Below are 18,266 nucleotides of genomic sequence, written 5' to 3'. Positions count from 1 at the left end.
GCAGTTTTAGCGATCCCGTCCTGCATGCAAGCGAAACTTGTGAAACATCCTTTTTAAACGTTCGCGCTTTTTTGTAGGCAAAATAGTTAAGCGGAAATAAAAACGTTTGTTCGATATACTTTTTAAACATGTATGATTAGTTCACGGGAGCGAGATTCGAACTCGCGCCACCGAAGTGACTGGTGCCTAAAACCAGCGCCTTAGACCGCTCGGCCATCATGCCTATTTTTTAAGAAATAAAATCCCCGTCTCAAAAAAGTTCAAGTAAACTAAAAATGGCTTATGCTGACATTAACAGGAAGATTTTTGCTCTAACCAATTAACCTAAGATCCGAAGTCCTAAATCTGTCCGTTGACAAGTAAACTTTGACAAGTTCACATTGCGTGGGTACAATAATGAAGCGCCGAAAATTATACTCCTGTGAGTTAAATGTTAAAAATTATGCAATTATCAAGAAATATGTTGAACATGACTGTAAGAACGTTTCATTCGGACAATTGCTCTTAACAAGCGGTAAATCGAAATCTCCTGTCGTTTAAACGCTTTAGATCTCTATTTCGTAAAATAAACGAAATTTTCCGCAAAATCAAGTGGTACAAGTGACATTTTTCCCCAATGCGACAAACACTTATTAATTATACTTTTTCTCAAATTTGCGTCTTTCTGGGGACGAAGTTTTTAAGCGTAATCAATATTCTCTGTCCGAGGACATTTCCGGTCATGCGATATAAGATGACAGGAGCTAAATTCGAACTCGCGCCACCGAAGTGACTGGTGCCTTAAACTAGCGCCTTAGACCGCTCGACCATCCTGCCCGGTTTTTCAAATACATAATGTCGACGAGCGTGCAGAGAAAATAGTATTTACGCGTATTTAAGCACTAGATGACATGTAAAAATGACCGAAATGAATGAAAAATTCAAATAAGTAAGTGACGCAAAATAATACGTTGATACCCAACCAGCTCTGCACATTCCATTGCAAGTTCATTCGTCCCATGACTCTTCATCAATTAAGAGAGTTTTGCCTGTTTGTGGGCGGAATTACCTGCACAGTCAAGCAGTTTTAGCGATCCTGTCCTGCATGCAAGCCAAACTTGTGATACATCCTTTTTAAACGTTCGCGCATTTTTCTAGGCAAAATGGTTAAGCGAAAATAAAAACGTTTGTCCGACGTGCTTTTCAGACATGTATGATTAGTTGACAGGAGCGAGATTCGAACTCGCGCCACCGAAGTGACTGGTGCCTAAAACCAGCGCCTTAGACCTCTGGGCCATCCTGCCTTATTTTTAAGATATAAAATCCCCGTCCCAAAAAGTTCAAGTAAACCAAAAATGGCTTATTTTGACATTAGCAGGAAGGTTTTTGCTCTGACCAATTAACTTAAGATCCGACGTCCTAAGTCTGTTCCTTGACAAGTAAACTTTGACAAGTTCACATTGCGTAGGTACAATAATCAAACGCCGAAAATTATACACTTGTGGGTTAAGTGTTAAATATTATGCAATTATCAAGAAAAATGTTTAACATGACTGTAAGACCGTTTCTTTCGGACTATCGCTCTTAACAAGCTGTAAATCCAAATCTCCTGTCTTTTAAACGCTTTAGATCTCTATTTCGTAAAATAAACGAAATTTTCCGCAAAATCAAGTGGTACAAGTGACATTTTTCCCCAATGCGACAAAGACTTATTAATTATACTTTTTCTCAAATTTGCGTCTTTCTGGGGACGAAGTTTTTAAGCGTAATCAATATTCTCTGTCCGAGGACATTTTCGGTCATGCGATATAAGATGACAGGAGCGAAATTCGAACTCGCGCCACCGAAGTGACTGGTGCCTTAAACTAGCGCCTTAGACCGCTCGGCCATCCTGCCCGGTTTTTCAAATACATAATGTCGACGAGCGTGCAGAGAAAATAGTATTTACGCGTATTTAAGCACTAGATGACATGTAAAAATGACCGAAATGAATGAAAAATTCAAATAAGTAAGTGACGCAAAATAATACGTTGATACCCAACCAGCTCTGCACATTCCATTGCAAGTTCATTCGTCCCGTGACTCTTCATCAATTAAGAGAGTTTTGCCTGTTTGTGGGCGGAATTACCTGCACAGTCAAGCAGTTTTAGCGATCCCGTCCTGCATGCAAGCGAAACTTGTGATACATCCTTTTTAAACGTTCGCGCATTTTTCTAGGCGAAATGGTTAAGCGAAAATAAAAACGTTTGTCCGATGTGCTTTTCAGACATGTATGATTAGTTGACAGGAGCGAGATTCGAACTCGCGCCACCGAAGTGACTGGTGCCTAAAACCAGCGCCTTAGACCTCTGGGCCATCCTGCCTTATTTTTAAGATATAAAATCCCCGTCCCAAAAAGTTCAAGTAAACCAAAAATGGCTTATTCTGACATTAGCAGGAAGGTTTTTGCTCTGACCAATTAACTTAAGATCCGACGTCCTAAGTCTGTCCCTTGACAAGTAAACTTTGCAAGTTCACATTGCGTAGGTACAATAATCAAACGGCGAAAATTATACACTTGTGGGTTAAATGTTAAATATTATGCAATTATCAAGAAAAATGTTTAACATGACTGTAATACCGTTTCTTTCGGACTATCGCTCTTAACAAGCTGTAAATCCAAATCTCCTGTCTTTTAAACGCTTTAGATCTCTATTTCGTAAAATAAACGAAATTTTCCGCAAAATCAAGTGGTACAAGTGACATTTTTCCCCAATGCGACAAAGACTTATTAATTATACTTTTTCCAAAATTTGCGTCTTTCTGGGGACGAAGTTTTTAAGCGTAATCAATATTCTCGCTCCGAGGACATTTCCGGTCATGCGATATAAGATGACAGGAGCGAAATTCGAACTCGCGCCACCGAAGTCACTGGTGCCTTAAACCAGCGCCTTAGACCGCTCGGCCATCCTACCCGGTTTTTCAAATACATAATGTCGACGAGCGTGCAGAGAAAATAGTATTTACGCGTATTTAAGCACTAGATGACATGTAAAAATGACCGAAATGAATGAAAAATTCAAATAAGTAAGTGACGCAAAATAATACGTTGATACGCAACCAGCTCTGCACATTCCATTGCAAGTTCATTCGTCCCGTGACTCTTCATCAATTAAGAGAGTTTTGCCTGATTATGGGCGGAAGTACCTGCACAGTCAAGAAGTTCTAGCGATCCCGTCCTGCATGCAAGCGGAACTTGTGATACATCCTTTTTAAACATTCGCGCATTTTTCTAGGCAAAATAGTTAAGCGGATATAAAAACGTTTGACCGACGTACTTTTCAGACATGTATGATTAGTTGACAGGAGCGAGATTCGAACTCGTGCCACCAAAGTGACTGGTGCATAAAACCAGCGCCTTAGACCGCTCGGCCATCCTGCCTACTTTTTAAGATATAAAGTCCCCGTCCCAAAAAAGTTCAAGTAAATCAAAAATGGTTTATGCTGACATTAGCAGGAAAGTTTTTGCTCTAACCAATTAACCTAAGATCCGAAGTCCTAAGTCTGTCCGTTGACAAGTAAACTTTGACAAGTTCACATTGCGTGGGTACAATAATGAAGCGCCGAAAATTATACTCTTGTGGGTTAAATGTTAAAAATTATGCAATTATCAAGAAATATGTTTAACATGACTGTAAGACCGTTTCTTTCGGACTATCGCTCTTAACAAGCTGTAAATCCAAATCTCCTGTCTTTTAAACGCTTTAGATCTCTATTTCGTAAAATAAACGAAATTTTCCGCAAAATCAAGTGGTACAAGTGACATTTTTCCCCAATGCGACAAAGACTTATTAATTATACTTTTTCCAAAATTTGCGTCTTTCTGGGGACGAAGTTTTTAAGCGTAATCAATATTCTCTGTCCGAGGACATTTCCGGTCATGCGATATAAGATGACAGGAGCGAAATTCGAACTCGCGCCACCGAAGTCACTGGTGCCTTAAACCAGCGCCTTAGACCGCTCGGCCATCCTACCCGGTTTTTCAAATACATAATGTCGACGAGCGTGCAGAGAAAATAGTATTTACGCGTATTTAAGCACTAGATGACATGTAAAAATGACCGAAATGAATGAAAAATTCAAATAAGTAAGTGACGAAAAATAATACGTTGATACGCAACTAGCTCTGCACATTCCATTGCAAGTTCATTCGTCCCGTGACTCTTCATCAATTAAGAGAGTTTTGCCTGATTATGGCCGGAATTACCTGCACAGTCAAGAAGTTTTAGCGATCCCGTCCTGCATGCAAGCGAAACTTGTGATACATCCTTTTTAAACATTCGCGCATTTTTCTAGGCAAAATAGTTAAGCGGAAATAAAAACGTTTGACCGACGTACTTTTCAGACATGTATGATTAGTTGACAGGAGCGAGATTCGAACTCGTGCCACCAAAGTGACTGGTGCCTAAAACCAGCGCCTTAGACCGCTCGGCCATCCTGCCTACTTTTTAAGATATAAAGTCCCCGTCCCAAAAAAGTTCAAGTAAATCAAAAATGGTTTATGCTGACATTAGCAGGAAAGTTTTTGCTCTAACCAATTAACCTAAGATCCGAAGTCCTAAGTCTGTCCGTTGACAAGTAAACTTTGACAAGTTCACATTGCGTGGGTACAATAATGAAGCGCCGAAAATTATACTCTTGTGGGTTAAATGTTAAAAATTATGCAATTATCAAGAAATATGTTGAACATGACTGTAAGAACGTTTCATTCGGACAATTGCTCTTAACAAGCTGTAAATCGAAATCTCCTGTCGTTTAAGCGCTTTAGATCTCTGTTTCGAAAAATAAACGAAATTTTCCGCAAAATCAAGTGGTACAAGTGCCATTTTTCCCCAATGCGACAAAGACTTGTTAATTATACTTTTTCTAAAATTTTCGGCTTTCTGAGGACGAAATTTTTAAGCGTAATCAATATTCTCTGTCTGAGGACATTTCCGGTCATGCGACATAAGATGACAGGAGCGAGATTTGAACTCGCGCCACCGAAGTGACTGGTGCCTTAAACCAGCGCCTTAGACCGCTCGGCCATCCTGCCCGGTTTTTCAAATACATAATGTCGACAAGCGTGCAGAGAAAATAGTATTTACGCGTATTTAAGCACTAGATGACATGTAAAAATGACCAAAATGTATGAAAAATTCAAATAAGTAAGTGACGCAAAATAATACGTTCATACCCAACCAGCTCTGCCCATTCCATTGCAAGTGCATTCGCCCCGTGACTTTTCATATATTTAAAGAGTTTTGCCTCATTGTGGGCGGAAATACCTGCACAGTCAAGCAGTTTTAGCGATCCTGTCCTGCATGCAAGCGAAACTTGTGATACATCCTTCTTAAACGTTCGCGCATTTTTCTAGGCAAAATGGTTAAGCGAAAATAAAAACGTTTGTCCGACGTACTTTTCAGACATGTATGATTAGTTGACGGGAGCGAGATTCGAACTCGCGCCACCGAAGTGACTGGTGCCTAAAACCAGCGCCTTAGACCTCTGGGCCATCCTGCCTTATTTTTAAGATATGAAATCCCCGACCCAAAAAGTTCAAGTAAACCAAAAATGGCTTATTCTGACATTAGCAGGAAGGTTTTTGCTCTGACCAATTAACTTAAGATCCGACGTCCTAAGTCTGTCCCTTGACAAGTAAACTTTGACAAGTTCACATTGCGTAGGTACAATAATCAAACGCCGAAAATTATACTCTTGTGGGTTAAATGTTAAATATTATGCAATTATCAAGAAAAATGTTTAACATGACTGTAAGACCGTTTCTTTCGGACTATCGCTCTTAACAAGCTGTAAATCCAAATCTCCTGTCGTTTAAACGCTTTAGATCTCCATTTCGTAAAATAAACGAAATTTTCCGCAAAATCAAGTGGTACAAGTGACATTTTTCCCCAATGCGACAAAGACTTATTAATTACACTTTTTCTAAAATTTGCGTCTTTCTGGGGACGAAGTTTTTAAGCGTAATCAATATTCTCTGTCCGAGGACATTTCCGGTCATGCGATATAAGATGACAGGAGCGAAATTCGAACTCGCGCCACCGAAGTGACCAGCTCCTTAGACCGCTCGGCCATCCTGCCTGGTTTTTCAAATTCACAATGTGAACGAGCGTGCAGAAAAAATAGTATTTACGCGTATTTAAGCACTAGATGACATGTAAAAATAACCGAAATGTATGAAAGATTCAAATAAGTAAGTGACGCAAAATAAAAACGTTTGTCCGACGTACTTTTCAGACATGTATGATTAGTTGACAGGAGCGAGACTCGAACTCGCGCCACCGAAGTGACTGGTGCCTAAAACCAGCACCTTAGACCGCTCGGGCATCCTGCCTACTTTTTAAGATATAAAGTCTCCGTCCCAAAAAAGTTCAAGTAAACCAAAAATGTCTTATGCTGACATTAGCAGGAAGGTTTTTGCTCTAACCAATTAACCTAAGATCCAAAGACCTAAGTCTGTCCGTTGACAAGTAAACTTTGACAAGTTCACATTGCGTGGGTACAATATACAAACGCCGAAAATCGTACTCTTGTGGGTTAAATGTTAAAAATTATTCAATTATCAAGAAATATGTTGAACATGACTGTAAGAACATTTCATTCGGACTATCGCTCTTAACAAGCTGTAAATCGAAATCACCTGTCGTTTAAGCGCTTTAGATCTCTGTTTCGAAAAATAAACGAAATTTTCTGCAGAATCAAGTGGTACAAGTGACATTTTTCCCCAATGCGACTAAGACTTGTTAATTATACTTTTTCTAAAATTTGCGTCTTTCTGGGGAAGAAGTTTTTAAGCGTAATCAATATTCTCTGTCCCAGGACATTTCAGGTCATGCGATATAAGATGACAGGAGCGAGATTCGAACTCGCGCCACCGAAGTGACTGGTGCCTAAAACCAGCTCCTTAGACCGCTAGGCCATCCTGCCTACGTTTTGAGATATAAAGTCCCCGTCCCAAAAAAGTTCAAGTAAACCAAAAATGGCTTATGCTGACATTAGCAGGAAGGTTTTTGCTCTAATCAATTAACCTAAGATCCGAAGTCCTAAGTCTGTCCGTTGACAAGTAAACTTTGACAAGTTCACATTGCCTGGGTACAATAATGAAACGCCGAAAATTATACTCTTGTGGGTTAAATGTTAAAAATTATGCAATTATCAAGAAAAATGTTGAACATCACTGTAAGAACGTTTCATTCGGACAATTGCTCTTAACAAGCTGTAAATCGAAATCTCCTGTCGTTTAAGCGCTTTAGATCTCTGAACCAAAAATGGCTTATTCTGACATTAGCAGGAAGGTTTTTGCTCTGACCAATTAACTTAAGATCCGACGTCCTAAGTCTGTCCCTTGACAAGTAAACTTTGACAAGTTCACATTGCGTAGGTACAATAATCAAACGCCGATAATTATGCTCTTGTGGGTTAAATGTTAAATATTATGCAATTATCAAGAAAAATGTTTAACATGACTGTAAGACCGTTTCTTTCGGACTATCGCTCTTAACAAGCTGTAAATCCAAATCTCCTGTCGTTTAAACGCTTTAGATCTCCATTTCGTAAAATAAACGAAATTTTCCGCAAAATCAAGTGGTACAAGTGACATTTTTCCCCAATGCGACAAAGACTTATTAATTATACTTTTTCTAAAATTTGCGTCTTTCTGGGGACGAAGTTTTTAAGCGTAATCAATATTCTCTGTCCGAGGACATTTCCGGTCATGCGATATAAGATGACAGGAGCGAAATTCGAACTCGCGCCACCGAAGTGACCAGCGCCTTAGACCGCTCGGCCATCCTGCCTGGTTTTTCAAATTCACAATGTGAACGAGCGTGCAGAAAAAATAGTATTTACGCGTATTTAAGCACTAGATGAAATGTAAAAATAACCGAAATGTATGAAAGATTCAAATAAGTAAGTGACGCAAAATAAAAACGTTTGTCCGACGTACTTTTCAGACATGTATGATTAGTTGACAGGAGCGAGACTCGAACTCGCGCCACCGAAGTGACTGGTGCCTAAAACCAGCACCTTAGACCGCTGGGGCATCCTGCCTACTTCTTAAGATATAAAGTCTCCGTCCCAAAAAAGTTCAAGTAAACCAAAAATGTCTTATGCTGACATTAGCAGGAAGGTTTTTGCTCTAACCAATTAACCTAAGATCCAAAGACCTAAGTCTGTCCGTTGACAAGTAAACTTTGACAAGTTCACATTGCGTGGGTACAATATAAAAACGCCGAAAATCGTACTCTTGTGGGTTAAATGTTAAAAATTATTCAATTATCAAGAAATATGTTGAACATGACTGTACATTTCATTCGGACTATCGCTCTTAACAAGCTGTAAATCGAAATCACCTGTCGTTTAAGCGCTTTAGATCTCTGTTTCGAAAAATAAACGAAATTTTCTGCAGAATCAAGTGGTACAAGTGACATTTTTCCCCAATGCGACTAAGACTTGTTAATTATACTTTTTCTAAAATTTTCGGCTTTCTGGGGACGAAGTTTTTAAGCGTAATCAATATTCTCTGTCTGAGGACATTTCCGGTCATGCGACATAAGATGACAGGAGCGAGATTTGAACTCGCGCCACCGAAGTGACTGGTGCCTTAAACCAGCGCCTTAGACCGCTCAGCCATCCTGCCTACGTTTTAAGATATAAAGTCCCCGTCCCAAAAAAGTTCAAGTAAACCAAAAATGGCTTATGCTGACATTAGCAGGAAGGTTTTTGCTCTAATCAATTAACCTAAGATCCGAAGTCCTAAGTCTGTCCGTTGACAAGTAAACTTTGACAAGTTCACATTGCGTGGGTACAATAATGAAACGCCGAAAATTATACTCTTGTGGGTTAAATGTTAAAAATTATGCAATTATCAAGAAAAATGTTGAACATGACTGTAAGACCGTTTCTTTCGGACTATCGCTCTTAACAAGCTGTAAATCCAAATCTCCTGTCGTTTAAACGCTTTAGATCTCCATTTCGTAAAATAAACGAAATTTTCCGCAAAATCAAGTGGTACAAGTGACATTTTTCCCCAATGCGACAAAGACTTATTAATTATACTTTTTCTAAAATTTGCGTCTTTCTGGGGACGAAGTTTTTAAGCGTAATCAATATTCTCTGTCCGAGGACATTTCCGGTCATGCGATATAAGATGACAGGAGCGAAATTCGAACTCGCGCCACCGAAGTGACCAGCGCCTTAGACCGCTCGGCCATCCTGCCTGGTTTTTCAAATTCACAATGTGAACGAGCGTGCAGAAAAAATAGTATTTACGCGTATTTAAGCACTAGATGAAATGTAAAAATAACCGAAATGTATGAAAGATTCAAATAAGTAAGTGACGCAAAATAAAAACGTTTGTCCGACGTACTTTTCAGACATGTATGATTAGTTGACAGGAGCGAGACTCGAACTCGCGCCACCGAAGTGACTGGTGCCTAAAACCAGCACCTTAGACCGCTGGGGCATCCTGCCTACTTCTTAAGATATAAAGTCTCCGTCCCAAAAAAGTTCAAGTAAACCAAAAATGTCTTATGCTGACATTAGCAGGAAGGTTTTTGCTCTAACCAATTAACCTAAGATCCAAAGACCTAAGTCTGTCCGTTGACAAGTAAACTTTGACAAGTTCACATTGCGTGGGTACAATATAAAAACGCCGAAAATCGTACTCTTGTGGGTTAAATGTTAAAAATTATTCAATTATCAAGAAATATGTTGAACATGACTGTACATTTCATTCGGACTATCGCTCTTAACAAGCTGTAAATCGAAATCACCTGTCGTTTAAGCGCTTTAGATCTCTGTTTCGAAAAATAAACGAAATTTTCTGCAGAATCAAGTGGTACAAGTGACATTTTTCCCCAATGCGACTAAGACTTGTTAATTATACTTTTTCTAAAATTTTCGGCTTTCTGGGGACGAAGTTTTTAAGCGTAATCAATATTCTCTGTCTGAGGACATTTCCGGTCATGCGACATAAGATGACAGGAGCGAGATTTGAACTCGCGCCACCGAAGTGACTGGTGCCTTAAACCAGCGCCTTAGACCGCTCAGCCATCCTGCCTACGTTTTAAGATATAAAGTCCCCGTCCCAAAAAAGTTCAAGTAAACCAAAAATGGCTTATGCTGACATTAGCAGGAAGGTTTTTGCTCTAATCAATTAACCTAAGATCCGAAGTCCTAAGTCTGTCCGTTGACAAGTAAACTTTGACAAGTTCACATTGCGTGGGTACAATAATGAAACGCCGAAAATTATACTCTTGTGGGTTAAATGTTAAAAATTATGCAATTATCAAGAAAAATGTTGAACATGACTGTAAGAACGTTTCATTCGGACTATCGTTCTTAACTAGCTGTAAATCGAAATCTCCTGTCGTTTAAACGCTTTAGATCTCTGTTTCGAAAAATAAACGAAATTCAAGTGGTACAAGTGACATTTTTCCCCAATGCGACAAAGACTTGTTAATTATACTTTTTCTAAAATTTGCGTCTTTCTGGGGACGAAGTTTTTAAGCGTAATCAATATTCTCTGTCCTAGGACATTTCCGGTCATGCGATATAAGATGACAGGAGCGAGATTCGAACTTGCGCCACCTAAATGACTGGTGCCTTAAACCAGCGCCTTAGACCGCTCGGCCATCCTGCCCGGTTTTTCAATTACATAATGTCGACGAGCGTGCAGAGAAAATAGTATTTACGCGTATTTAAGCACTAGATGACATGTAAAAATGACCGAAATGTATGAAAAATTCAAATAAGTAAGTGACGCAAAATAATACGTTGATACCCAACCAGCTCTGCACATTCCATTGCAAGTGCATTCGTCCCGTGACTTTTCATCAATTAAGAGAGTTTTGCCTGATTGTGGGCGGAATTACCTGCACAGTCAAGCAGTTTTAGCGATCCCGTCCTGCATGCAAGCGAAACTTGTGATACATCCTTTTTAAACGTTCGCGCATTTTTCTAGGCAAAATAGTTAAGCGGAAATAAAAATGTTTGCCTGACGTGCTTTTCAGACATGTATGATTAGTTGACAGGAACGAGATTCGAACTCGCGCCACCGAAGTGACTGGTGCCTAAAACTAGCGCCTTATACCGCTCGGCCATCCTGTCTGCTTTTTAAGATATAAAGTCCCCGTCCCAAAAAAGTTCAAGTAAACCAAAAATGGCTTATGCTGACATTAGCAGGAAGGTTTTTGCTCTAACCAATTAACCTAAGATCCGAAGTCCTAAGTCTGTCCGTTGACAAGTAAACTTTGACAAGTTCACATTGCGTGGGTACAATAATGAAACGCCAAAAATTATACTCTTGTGGGTTAAATGTTGAAAATTATGCAACTATCAAGAAATATGTTGAACATGACTGTTAGAACGTTTCATTCGGACAATCGCTCTTAACAAGCTGTAAATCCAAATCTCCTGTCGTTTAAACGCTTTAGATCTCTGTTTCGAAAAATAAACGAAATGTTCCGCAAAATCAAGTGGTACAAGTGACATTTTTCCCCAATGCGACAAAGACTTGTTAATTATTCTTTTTCTAAAATATGCGTCTGTCTGGGGACGAAGTTTTTAAGCGTAATCAATATTCTCTGTCCGAGGACATTTCCGGTCATGCGATATCAGATGACAGGAGCGAGATTCAAACTCGCGCCACCGAAGTGACTGGTGCCTTAAACCAGCGCCTTAGACCGCTCGGCCATCCTGCCCGGTTTTTCAAATACATAATGTCGACGAGCGTGCAGAGAAAATAGTATTTACGCGTATTTAAGCACTAGATGATATGTAAAACTGACAGAAATGTATGAAAAATTCAAATAAGTAAGTGACGCAAAATAATACGTTGATACCCAACCAGCTCTGCACATTCCATTGCAAGTGTATTCGTCCCGTGACTTTTCATCAATTTAGAGAGTTTTGCCTGATTGTGGGCGGAATTACCTGCACGGTCAAGCAGTTTTAGCGATCCCGTCCTGCATGCAAGCGAAACTTGTGATACATCCTTTTTAAACGTTCGCGCATTTTTCCAGGCAAAATAGTTAAGCGGAAATAAAAACGTTTGTCCGACGTACCTTTTCAGACATGTATGATTAGTTGACAGGAGCGAGATTCGAACTCGCGCAACCGAAGTGACTGGTGCCTAAAACCAGAGCCTTAGACCGCTCGGGCATCCTGCCTTCTTTTTAAGATATAAAATCCCCGTCCAAAAAAAGTTCAAGTAAACCAAAAATGGCTTATGCTGACATTATCAGGAAGGTTTTTGCTCTAATCAATTAACCTAAGATCCGAAGTCCTAAGTCTGTCCGTTGACAAGTAAACTTTGACAAGTTCACATTGCCTGGGTACAATAATGAAACGCCGAAAATTATACTCTTGTGGGTTAAATGTTAAAAATTATGCAATTATCAAGAAAAATGTTGAACATCACTGTAAGAACGTTTCATTCGGACAATTGCTCTTAACAAGCTGTAAATCGAAATCTCCTGTCGTTTAAGCGCTTTAGATCTCTGAACCAAAAATGGCTTATTCTGACATTAGCAGGAAGGTTTTTACTCTGACCAATTAACTTAAGATCCGACGTCCTAAGTCTGTCCCTTGACAAGTAAACTTTGACAAGTTCACATTGCGTAGGTACAATAATCAAACGCCGATAATTATACTCTTGTGGGTTAAATGTTAAATATTATGCAATTATCAAGAAAAATGTTTAACATGACTGTAAGACCGTTTCTTTCGGACTATCGCTCTTAACAAGCTGTAAATCCAAATCTCCTGTCGTTTAAACGCTTTAGATCTCCATTTCGTAAAATAAACGAAATTTTCCGCAAAATCAAGTGGTACAAGTGACATTTTTCCCCAATGCGACAAAGACTTATTAATTATACTTTTTCTAAAATTTGCGTCTTTCTGGGGACGAAGTTTTTAAGCGTAATCAATATTCTCTGTCCGAGGACATTTCCGGTCATGCGATATAAGATGACAGGAGCGAAATTCGAACTCGCGCCACCGAAGTGACCAGCGCCTTAGACCGCTCGGCCATCCTGCCTGGTTTTTCAAATTCACAATGTGAACGAGCGTGCAGAAAAAATAGTATTTACGCGTATTTAAGCACTAGATGACATGTAAAAATAACCGAAATGTATGAAAGATTCAAATAAGTAAGTGACGCAAAATAAAAACGTTTGTCCGACGTACTTTTCAGACATGTATGATTAGTTGACAGGAGCGAGACTCGAACTCGCGCCACCGAAGTGACTGGTGCCTAAAACCAGCACCTTAGACCGCTGGGGCAACCTGCCTACTTTTTAAGATATAAAGTCTCCGTCCCAAAAAAGTTCAAGTAAACCAAAAATGTCTTATGCTGACATTAGCAGGAAGGTTTTTGCTCTAACCAATTAACCTAAGATCCAAAGACCTAAGTCTGTCCGTTGACAAGTAAACTTTGACAAGTTCACATTGCGTGGGTACAATATAAAAACGCCGAAAATCGTACTCTTGTGGGTTAAATGTTAAAAATTATTCAATTATCAAGAAATATGTTGAACATGACTGTACATTTCATTCGGACTATCGCTCTTAACAAGCTGTAAATCGAAATCACCTGTCGTTTAAGCGCTTTAGATCTCTGTTTCGAAAAATAAACGAAATTTTCTGCAGAATCAAGTGGTACAAGTGACATTTTTCCCCAATGCGACTAAGACTTGTTAATTATACTTTTTCTAAAATTTTCGGCTTTCTGGGGACGAAGTTTTTAAGCGTAATTAATATTCTCTGTCTGAGGACATTTCCGGTCATGCGACATAAGATGACAGGAGCGAGATTTGAACTCGCGCCACCGAAGTGACTGGTGCCTTAAACCAGCGCCTTAGACCGCTCAGCCATCCTGCCTACGTTTTAAGATATAAAGTCCCCGTCCCAAAAAAGTTCAAGTAAACCAAAAATGGCTTATGCTGACATTAGCAGGAAGGTTTTTGCTCTAATCAATTAACCTAAGATCCGAAGTCCTAAGTCTGTCCGTTGACAAGTAAACTTTGACAAGTTCACATTGCGTGGGTACAATAATGAAACGCCGAAAATTATACTCTTGTGGGTTAAATGTTAAAAATTATGCAATTATCAAGAAAAATGTTGAACATGACTGTAAGAACGTTTCATTCGGACTATCGTTCTTAACTAGCTGTAAATCGAAATCTCCTGTCGTTTAAACGCTTTAGATCTCTGTTTCGAAAAATAAACGAAATTCAAGTGGTACAAGTGACATTTTTCCCCAATGCGACAAAGACTTGTTAATTATACTTTTTCTAAAATTTGCGTCTTTCTGGGGACGAAGTTTGTAAGCGTAATCAATATTCTCTGTCCTAGGACATTTCCGGTCATGCGATATAAGATGACAGGAGCGAGATTCGAACTTGCGCCACCGAAATGACTGGTGCCTTAAACCAGCGCCTTAGACCGCTCGGCCATCCTGCCCGGTTTTTCAATTACATAATGTGAACGAGCGTGCAGAGAAAATAGTATTTACGCGTATTTAAGCACTAGATGACATGTAAAAATGACCGAAATGTATGAAAAATTCAAATAAGTAAGTGACGCAAAATAATACGTTGATACCCAACCAGCTCTGCACATTCCATTGCAAGTGCATTCGTCCCGTGACTTTTCATCAATTAAGAGAGTTTTGCCTGATTGTGGGCGGAATTACCTGCACAGTCAAGCAGTTTTAGCGATCCCGTCCTGCATGCAAGCGAAACTTGTGATACATCCTTTTTACACGTTCGCGCATTTTTCAAAATAGTTAAGCGGAAATAAAAACGTTTGTACGACGTACTTTTCAGACATGTATGATTAGTTGACAGGAGCGAGATTCGAACTCGCGCCACCGAAGTGACTGGTGCCTAAAACCAGCGCCTTAGACCGCTCGGCCATCCTGCCTACTTTTTAAGATATAAAGTCCCCGTCCCAAAAAAGTTCAAGTAAACCAAAAATGGCTTATGCTGACATTAGCAAGAAAGTTTTTGCTCTAACCAATTAACCTAAGACTCGAAATCCTAAGTCTGTCCGTTGACAAGTAAACTTTGACAAGTTCACATTGCGTGGGTGCAATAATGAAACGCCGAAAATTATACTCTTGTGGGTTAAATGTTAAAAATTATGCAATTATCAAGAAACTAGCCGATAAGGTCCGTGGAAAAATCCACTGAGGAATCATAAAAATTTTGATGAAGTCAGCAACCTATCCACTAAAAAAATTTAAAATTTTGTATATTGTCGAGAGCTTAAAGTGCTGATCAAGAAAATGTATATGATCATGTGCTGTTGATGAACGGTTAATGAGATTTAACAGTTTAAAAATTTTGCTGACGTCAGCATTAGCGCGTCAACACAAAATTTTTTTTTTAGAAATATTGTACACCCGTTGCCTTCATTGTATAGATTATGAAACGCTGATCAAGATAATGTATAGGATCATGTACTTTAAATAAAGGGTAGAAGAGATATTAGGTTTTGAAGGTTTTTTGATGACGTCATTAACCCGTCCATTCCGAAACGGATTGGGGGACCTAGGTTTGGGAAACTTACCTAAAATGGTCCCAGGTGGTTCCAAGTTACCCACGCGGTGAAAAATCATTGACGACACCTCCTTGTTTCCAAGTTATTTGGCCTTTATTAATTTATTATAACTTTTTGACGTTAAGGTAGTATTATTGACGTCGCGCCGTAACGTCGGAAAATTTAACATATTAGACATGCATTTTTTGGCGATATTAAAAGAATATGACGATATCAACTTTGCAAAAGTCACAGACAGACGGAACTGGCGTATTATTTTATAGATATGTTGAACATGACTGTAAGAACGTTTCATTCGGACTATCGCTCTTAACAAGCTGTAAAACGAAATCTCCTGTCGTTTTAAGGCTGTAGATCTCTGTTTCGAAAAATAAACGAGATTTTCTGCAAAAAATCAAGTGGTACAAGTGACATTTTTTCCCAATGCGTCAAATACTTGTTAATTATACTTTTTCTAAAATTTTCCTCTTTTTGGGGACGAAGTTTTTAAGCGTAATCAATATTCTCTGTCCGAGGACATTTCCGGTCATGCGATATAAGATGACAGGAGCGAGATTCAAACTCGCGCCACTGAAGTGACTGGTGCCTTAAACCAGCGCCTTAGACCGCTTGGCCATCCTGCCCGGTTTTTCAAATACATAATGTCGACGAGCGTGCAGAGAAAATAGTATTTACGCGTATTTAAGCACTAGATGACATGTAAAAATGACCGAAATGTATGAAAAATTCAAATAAGTAAGTGACGCAAAATAATACGTTGATACCCAACCAGCTCTGCACATTCCATTGCAAGTGCATTCGTCCCGTGACTTTTCATCAATTAAGAGAGTTTTGCCTGATTGTGGGCGGAATTACCTGCACAGTCAAGCAGTTTTAGCGATCCCGTCCTGCATGCAAGCGAAACTTGTGATACATCCTTTTTACACGTTCGCGCATTTTTCAAAATAGTTAAGCGGAAATAAAAACGTTTGTACGACGTACTTTTCAGACATGTATGATTAGTTGACAGGAGCGAGATTCGAACTCGCGCCACCGAAGTGACTGGTGCCTAAAACCAGCGCCTTAGACCGCTCGGCCATCCTGCCTACTTTTTAAGATATAAAGTCCCCGTCCCAAAAAAGTTCAAGTAAACCAAAAATGGCTTATGCTGACATTAGCAAGAAAGTTTTTGCTCTAACCAATTAACCTAAGACTCGAAATCCTAAGTCTGTCCGTTGACAAGTAAACTTTGACAAGTTCACATTGCGTGGGTGCAATAATGAAACGCCGAAAATTATACTCTTGTGGGTTAAATGTTAAAAATTATGCAATTATCAAGAAACTAGCCGATAAGGTCCGTGGAAAAATCCACTGAGGAATCATAAAAATTTTGATGAAGTCAGCAACCTATCCACTAAAAAAATTTAAAATTTTGTATATTGTCGAGAGCTTAAAGTGCTGATCAAGAAAATGTATATGATCATGTGCTGTTGATGAACGGTTAATGAGATTTAACAGTTTAAAAATTTTGCTGACGTCAGCATTAGCGCGTCAACACAAAATTTTTTTTTTAGAAATATTGTACACCCGTTGCCTTCATTGTATAGATTATGAAACGCTGATCAAGATAATGTATAGGATCATGTACTTTAAATAAAGGGTAGAAGAGATATTAGGTTTTGAAGGTTTTTTGATGACGTCATTAACCCGTCCATTCCGAAACGGATTGGGGGACCTAGGTTTGGGAAACTTACCTAAAATGGTCCCAGGTGGTTCCAAGTTACCCACGCGGTGAAAAATCATTGACGACACCTCCTTGTTTCCAAGTTATTTGGCCTTTATTAATTTATTATAACTTTTTGACGTTAAGGTAGTATTATTGACGTCGCGCCGTAACGTCGGAAAATTTAACATATTAGACATGCATTTTTTGGCGATATTAAAAGAATATGACGATATCAACTTTGCAAAAGTCACAGACAGACGGAACTGGCGTATTATTTTATAGATATGTTGAACATGACTGTAAGAACGTTTCATTCGGACTATCGCTCTTAACAAGCTGTAAAACGAAATCTCCTGTCGTTTTAAGGCTGTAGATCTCTGTTTCGAAAAATAAACGAGATTTTCTGCAAAAAATCAAGTGGTACAAGTGACATTTTTTCCCAATGCGTCAAATACTTGTTAATTATACTTTTTCTAAAATTTTCCTCTTTTTGGGGACGAAGTTTTTAAGCGTAATCAATATTCTCTGTCCGAGGACATTTCCGGTCATGCGATATAAGATGACAGGAGCGAGATTCAAACTCGCGCCACTGAAGTGACTGGTGCCTTAAACCAGCGCCTTAGACCGCTTGGCCATCCTGCCCGGTTTTTCAAATACATAATGTCGACGAGCGTGCAGAGAAAATAGTATTTACGCGTATTTAAGCACTAGATGACATGTAAAAATGACCGAAATGTATGAAAAATTCAAATAAGTAAGTGACGCAAAATAATACGTTGATACCCAACCAGCTCTGCACATTCCATTGCAAGTGCATTCGTCCCGTGACTTTTCATCAATTAAGAGAGTTTTGCCTGATTGTGGGCGGAATTACCTGCACAGTCAAGCAGTTTTAGCGATCCCGTCCTGCATGCAAGCGAAACTTGTGATACATCCTTTTTACACGTTCGCGCATTTTTCAAAATAGTTAAGCGGAAAT

The 18,266-nt window shown here is 39.2% G+C and overlaps 22 non-coding genes across 22 annotated transcripts; all 22 read right to left on the bottom strand.

Annotated features, from left to right (window-relative positions):
- Window positions 1-1,201: 1,201 nt before the first annotated feature.
- Window positions 1,202-1,283, bottom strand: Trnal-uag (transfer RNA leucine (anticodon UAG)). The gene has a single exon. It is a non-coding gene; the product is annotated as a tRNA-Leu (tRNA).
- Window positions 1,284-2,260: 977 nt separating this feature from the next.
- On the bottom strand, window positions 2,261-2,342 carry Trnal-uag (transfer RNA leucine (anticodon UAG)). The gene has a single exon. It is a non-coding gene; the product is annotated as a tRNA-Leu (tRNA).
- Window positions 2,343-2,851: 509 nt separating this feature from the next.
- On the bottom strand, window positions 2,852-2,933 carry Trnal-aag (transfer RNA leucine (anticodon AAG)). Its single transcript has one exon. It is a non-coding gene; the product is annotated as a tRNA-Leu (tRNA).
- A 978-nt stretch (window positions 2,934-3,911) lies between these two features.
- On the bottom strand, window positions 3,912-3,993 carry Trnal-aag (transfer RNA leucine (anticodon AAG)). Its single transcript has one exon. It is a non-coding gene; the product is annotated as a tRNA-Leu (tRNA).
- A 385-nt stretch (window positions 3,994-4,378) lies between these two features.
- Window positions 4,379-4,460, bottom strand: Trnal-uag (transfer RNA leucine (anticodon UAG)). The gene has a single exon. It is a non-coding gene; the product is annotated as a tRNA-Leu (tRNA).
- Window positions 4,461-4,971: 511 nt separating this feature from the next.
- On the bottom strand, window positions 4,972-5,053 carry Trnal-aag (transfer RNA leucine (anticodon AAG)). The gene has a single exon. It is a non-coding gene; the product is annotated as a tRNA-Leu (tRNA).
- A 385-nt stretch (window positions 5,054-5,438) lies between these two features.
- Window positions 5,439-5,520, bottom strand: Trnal-uag (transfer RNA leucine (anticodon UAG)). The gene has a single exon. It is a non-coding gene; the product is annotated as a tRNA-Leu (tRNA).
- Window positions 5,521-6,270: 750 nt separating this feature from the next.
- Window positions 6,271-6,352, bottom strand: Trnal-uag (transfer RNA leucine (anticodon UAG)). The gene has a single exon. It is a non-coding gene; the product is annotated as a tRNA-Leu (tRNA).
- A 511-nt stretch (window positions 6,353-6,863) lies between these two features.
- On the bottom strand, window positions 6,864-6,945 carry Trnal-uag (transfer RNA leucine (anticodon UAG)). Its single transcript has one exon. It is a non-coding gene; the product is annotated as a tRNA-Leu (tRNA).
- A 1,040-nt stretch (window positions 6,946-7,985) lies between these two features.
- Window positions 7,986-8,067, bottom strand: Trnal-uag (transfer RNA leucine (anticodon UAG)). Its single transcript has one exon. It is a non-coding gene; the product is annotated as a tRNA-Leu (tRNA).
- A 507-nt stretch (window positions 8,068-8,574) lies between these two features.
- Trnal-aag (transfer RNA leucine (anticodon AAG)) lies at window positions 8,575-8,656 on the bottom strand. Its single transcript has one exon. It is a non-coding gene; the product is annotated as a tRNA-Leu (tRNA).
- A 751-nt stretch (window positions 8,657-9,407) lies between these two features.
- Trnal-uag (transfer RNA leucine (anticodon UAG)) lies at window positions 9,408-9,489 on the bottom strand. Its single transcript has one exon. It is a non-coding gene; the product is annotated as a tRNA-Leu (tRNA).
- Window positions 9,490-9,996: 507 nt separating this feature from the next.
- On the bottom strand, window positions 9,997-10,078 carry Trnal-aag (transfer RNA leucine (anticodon AAG)). The gene has a single exon. It is a non-coding gene; the product is annotated as a tRNA-Leu (tRNA).
- Window positions 10,079-10,578: 500 nt separating this feature from the next.
- Trnal-aag (transfer RNA leucine (anticodon AAG)) lies at window positions 10,579-10,660 on the bottom strand. Its single transcript has one exon. It is a non-coding gene; the product is annotated as a tRNA-Leu (tRNA).
- A 385-nt stretch (window positions 10,661-11,045) lies between these two features.
- Trnal-uag (transfer RNA leucine (anticodon UAG)) lies at window positions 11,046-11,127 on the bottom strand. The gene has a single exon. It is a non-coding gene; the product is annotated as a tRNA-Leu (tRNA).
- Window positions 11,128-11,638: 511 nt separating this feature from the next.
- On the bottom strand, window positions 11,639-11,720 carry Trnal-aag (transfer RNA leucine (anticodon AAG)). Its single transcript has one exon. It is a non-coding gene; the product is annotated as a tRNA-Leu (tRNA).
- Window positions 11,721-13,817: 2,097 nt separating this feature from the next.
- Window positions 13,818-13,899, bottom strand: Trnal-aag (transfer RNA leucine (anticodon AAG)). The gene has a single exon. It is a non-coding gene; the product is annotated as a tRNA-Leu (tRNA).
- A 500-nt stretch (window positions 13,900-14,399) lies between these two features.
- Trnal-aag (transfer RNA leucine (anticodon AAG)) lies at window positions 14,400-14,481 on the bottom strand. Its single transcript has one exon. It is a non-coding gene; the product is annotated as a tRNA-Leu (tRNA).
- A 380-nt stretch (window positions 14,482-14,861) lies between these two features.
- On the bottom strand, window positions 14,862-14,943 carry Trnal-uag (transfer RNA leucine (anticodon UAG)). Its single transcript has one exon. It is a non-coding gene; the product is annotated as a tRNA-Leu (tRNA).
- Window positions 14,944-16,123: 1,180 nt separating this feature from the next.
- On the bottom strand, window positions 16,124-16,205 carry Trnal-aag (transfer RNA leucine (anticodon AAG)). Its single transcript has one exon. It is a non-coding gene; the product is annotated as a tRNA-Leu (tRNA).
- A 380-nt stretch (window positions 16,206-16,585) lies between these two features.
- Trnal-uag (transfer RNA leucine (anticodon UAG)) lies at window positions 16,586-16,667 on the bottom strand. Its single transcript has one exon. It is a non-coding gene; the product is annotated as a tRNA-Leu (tRNA).
- A 1,180-nt stretch (window positions 16,668-17,847) lies between these two features.
- Window positions 17,848-17,929, bottom strand: Trnal-aag (transfer RNA leucine (anticodon AAG)). Its single transcript has one exon. It is a non-coding gene; the product is annotated as a tRNA-Leu (tRNA).
- Between the last annotated feature and the right edge of the window lie 337 nt (window positions 17,930-18,266).

This window comes from Hydractinia symbiolongicarpus, chromosome 3 (genome assembly GCF_029227915.1).
Source record: "Hydractinia symbiolongicarpus strain clone_291-10 chromosome 3, HSymV2.1, whole genome shotgun sequence".
NCBI classification, from domain to species: Eukaryota; Metazoa; Cnidaria; class Hydrozoa; order Anthoathecata; family Hydractiniidae; genus Hydractinia; species Hydractinia symbiolongicarpus.
Note: the sequence above shows the minus strand (reverse complement) of the source record. Positions and strands in the feature narration are given on the sequence as shown.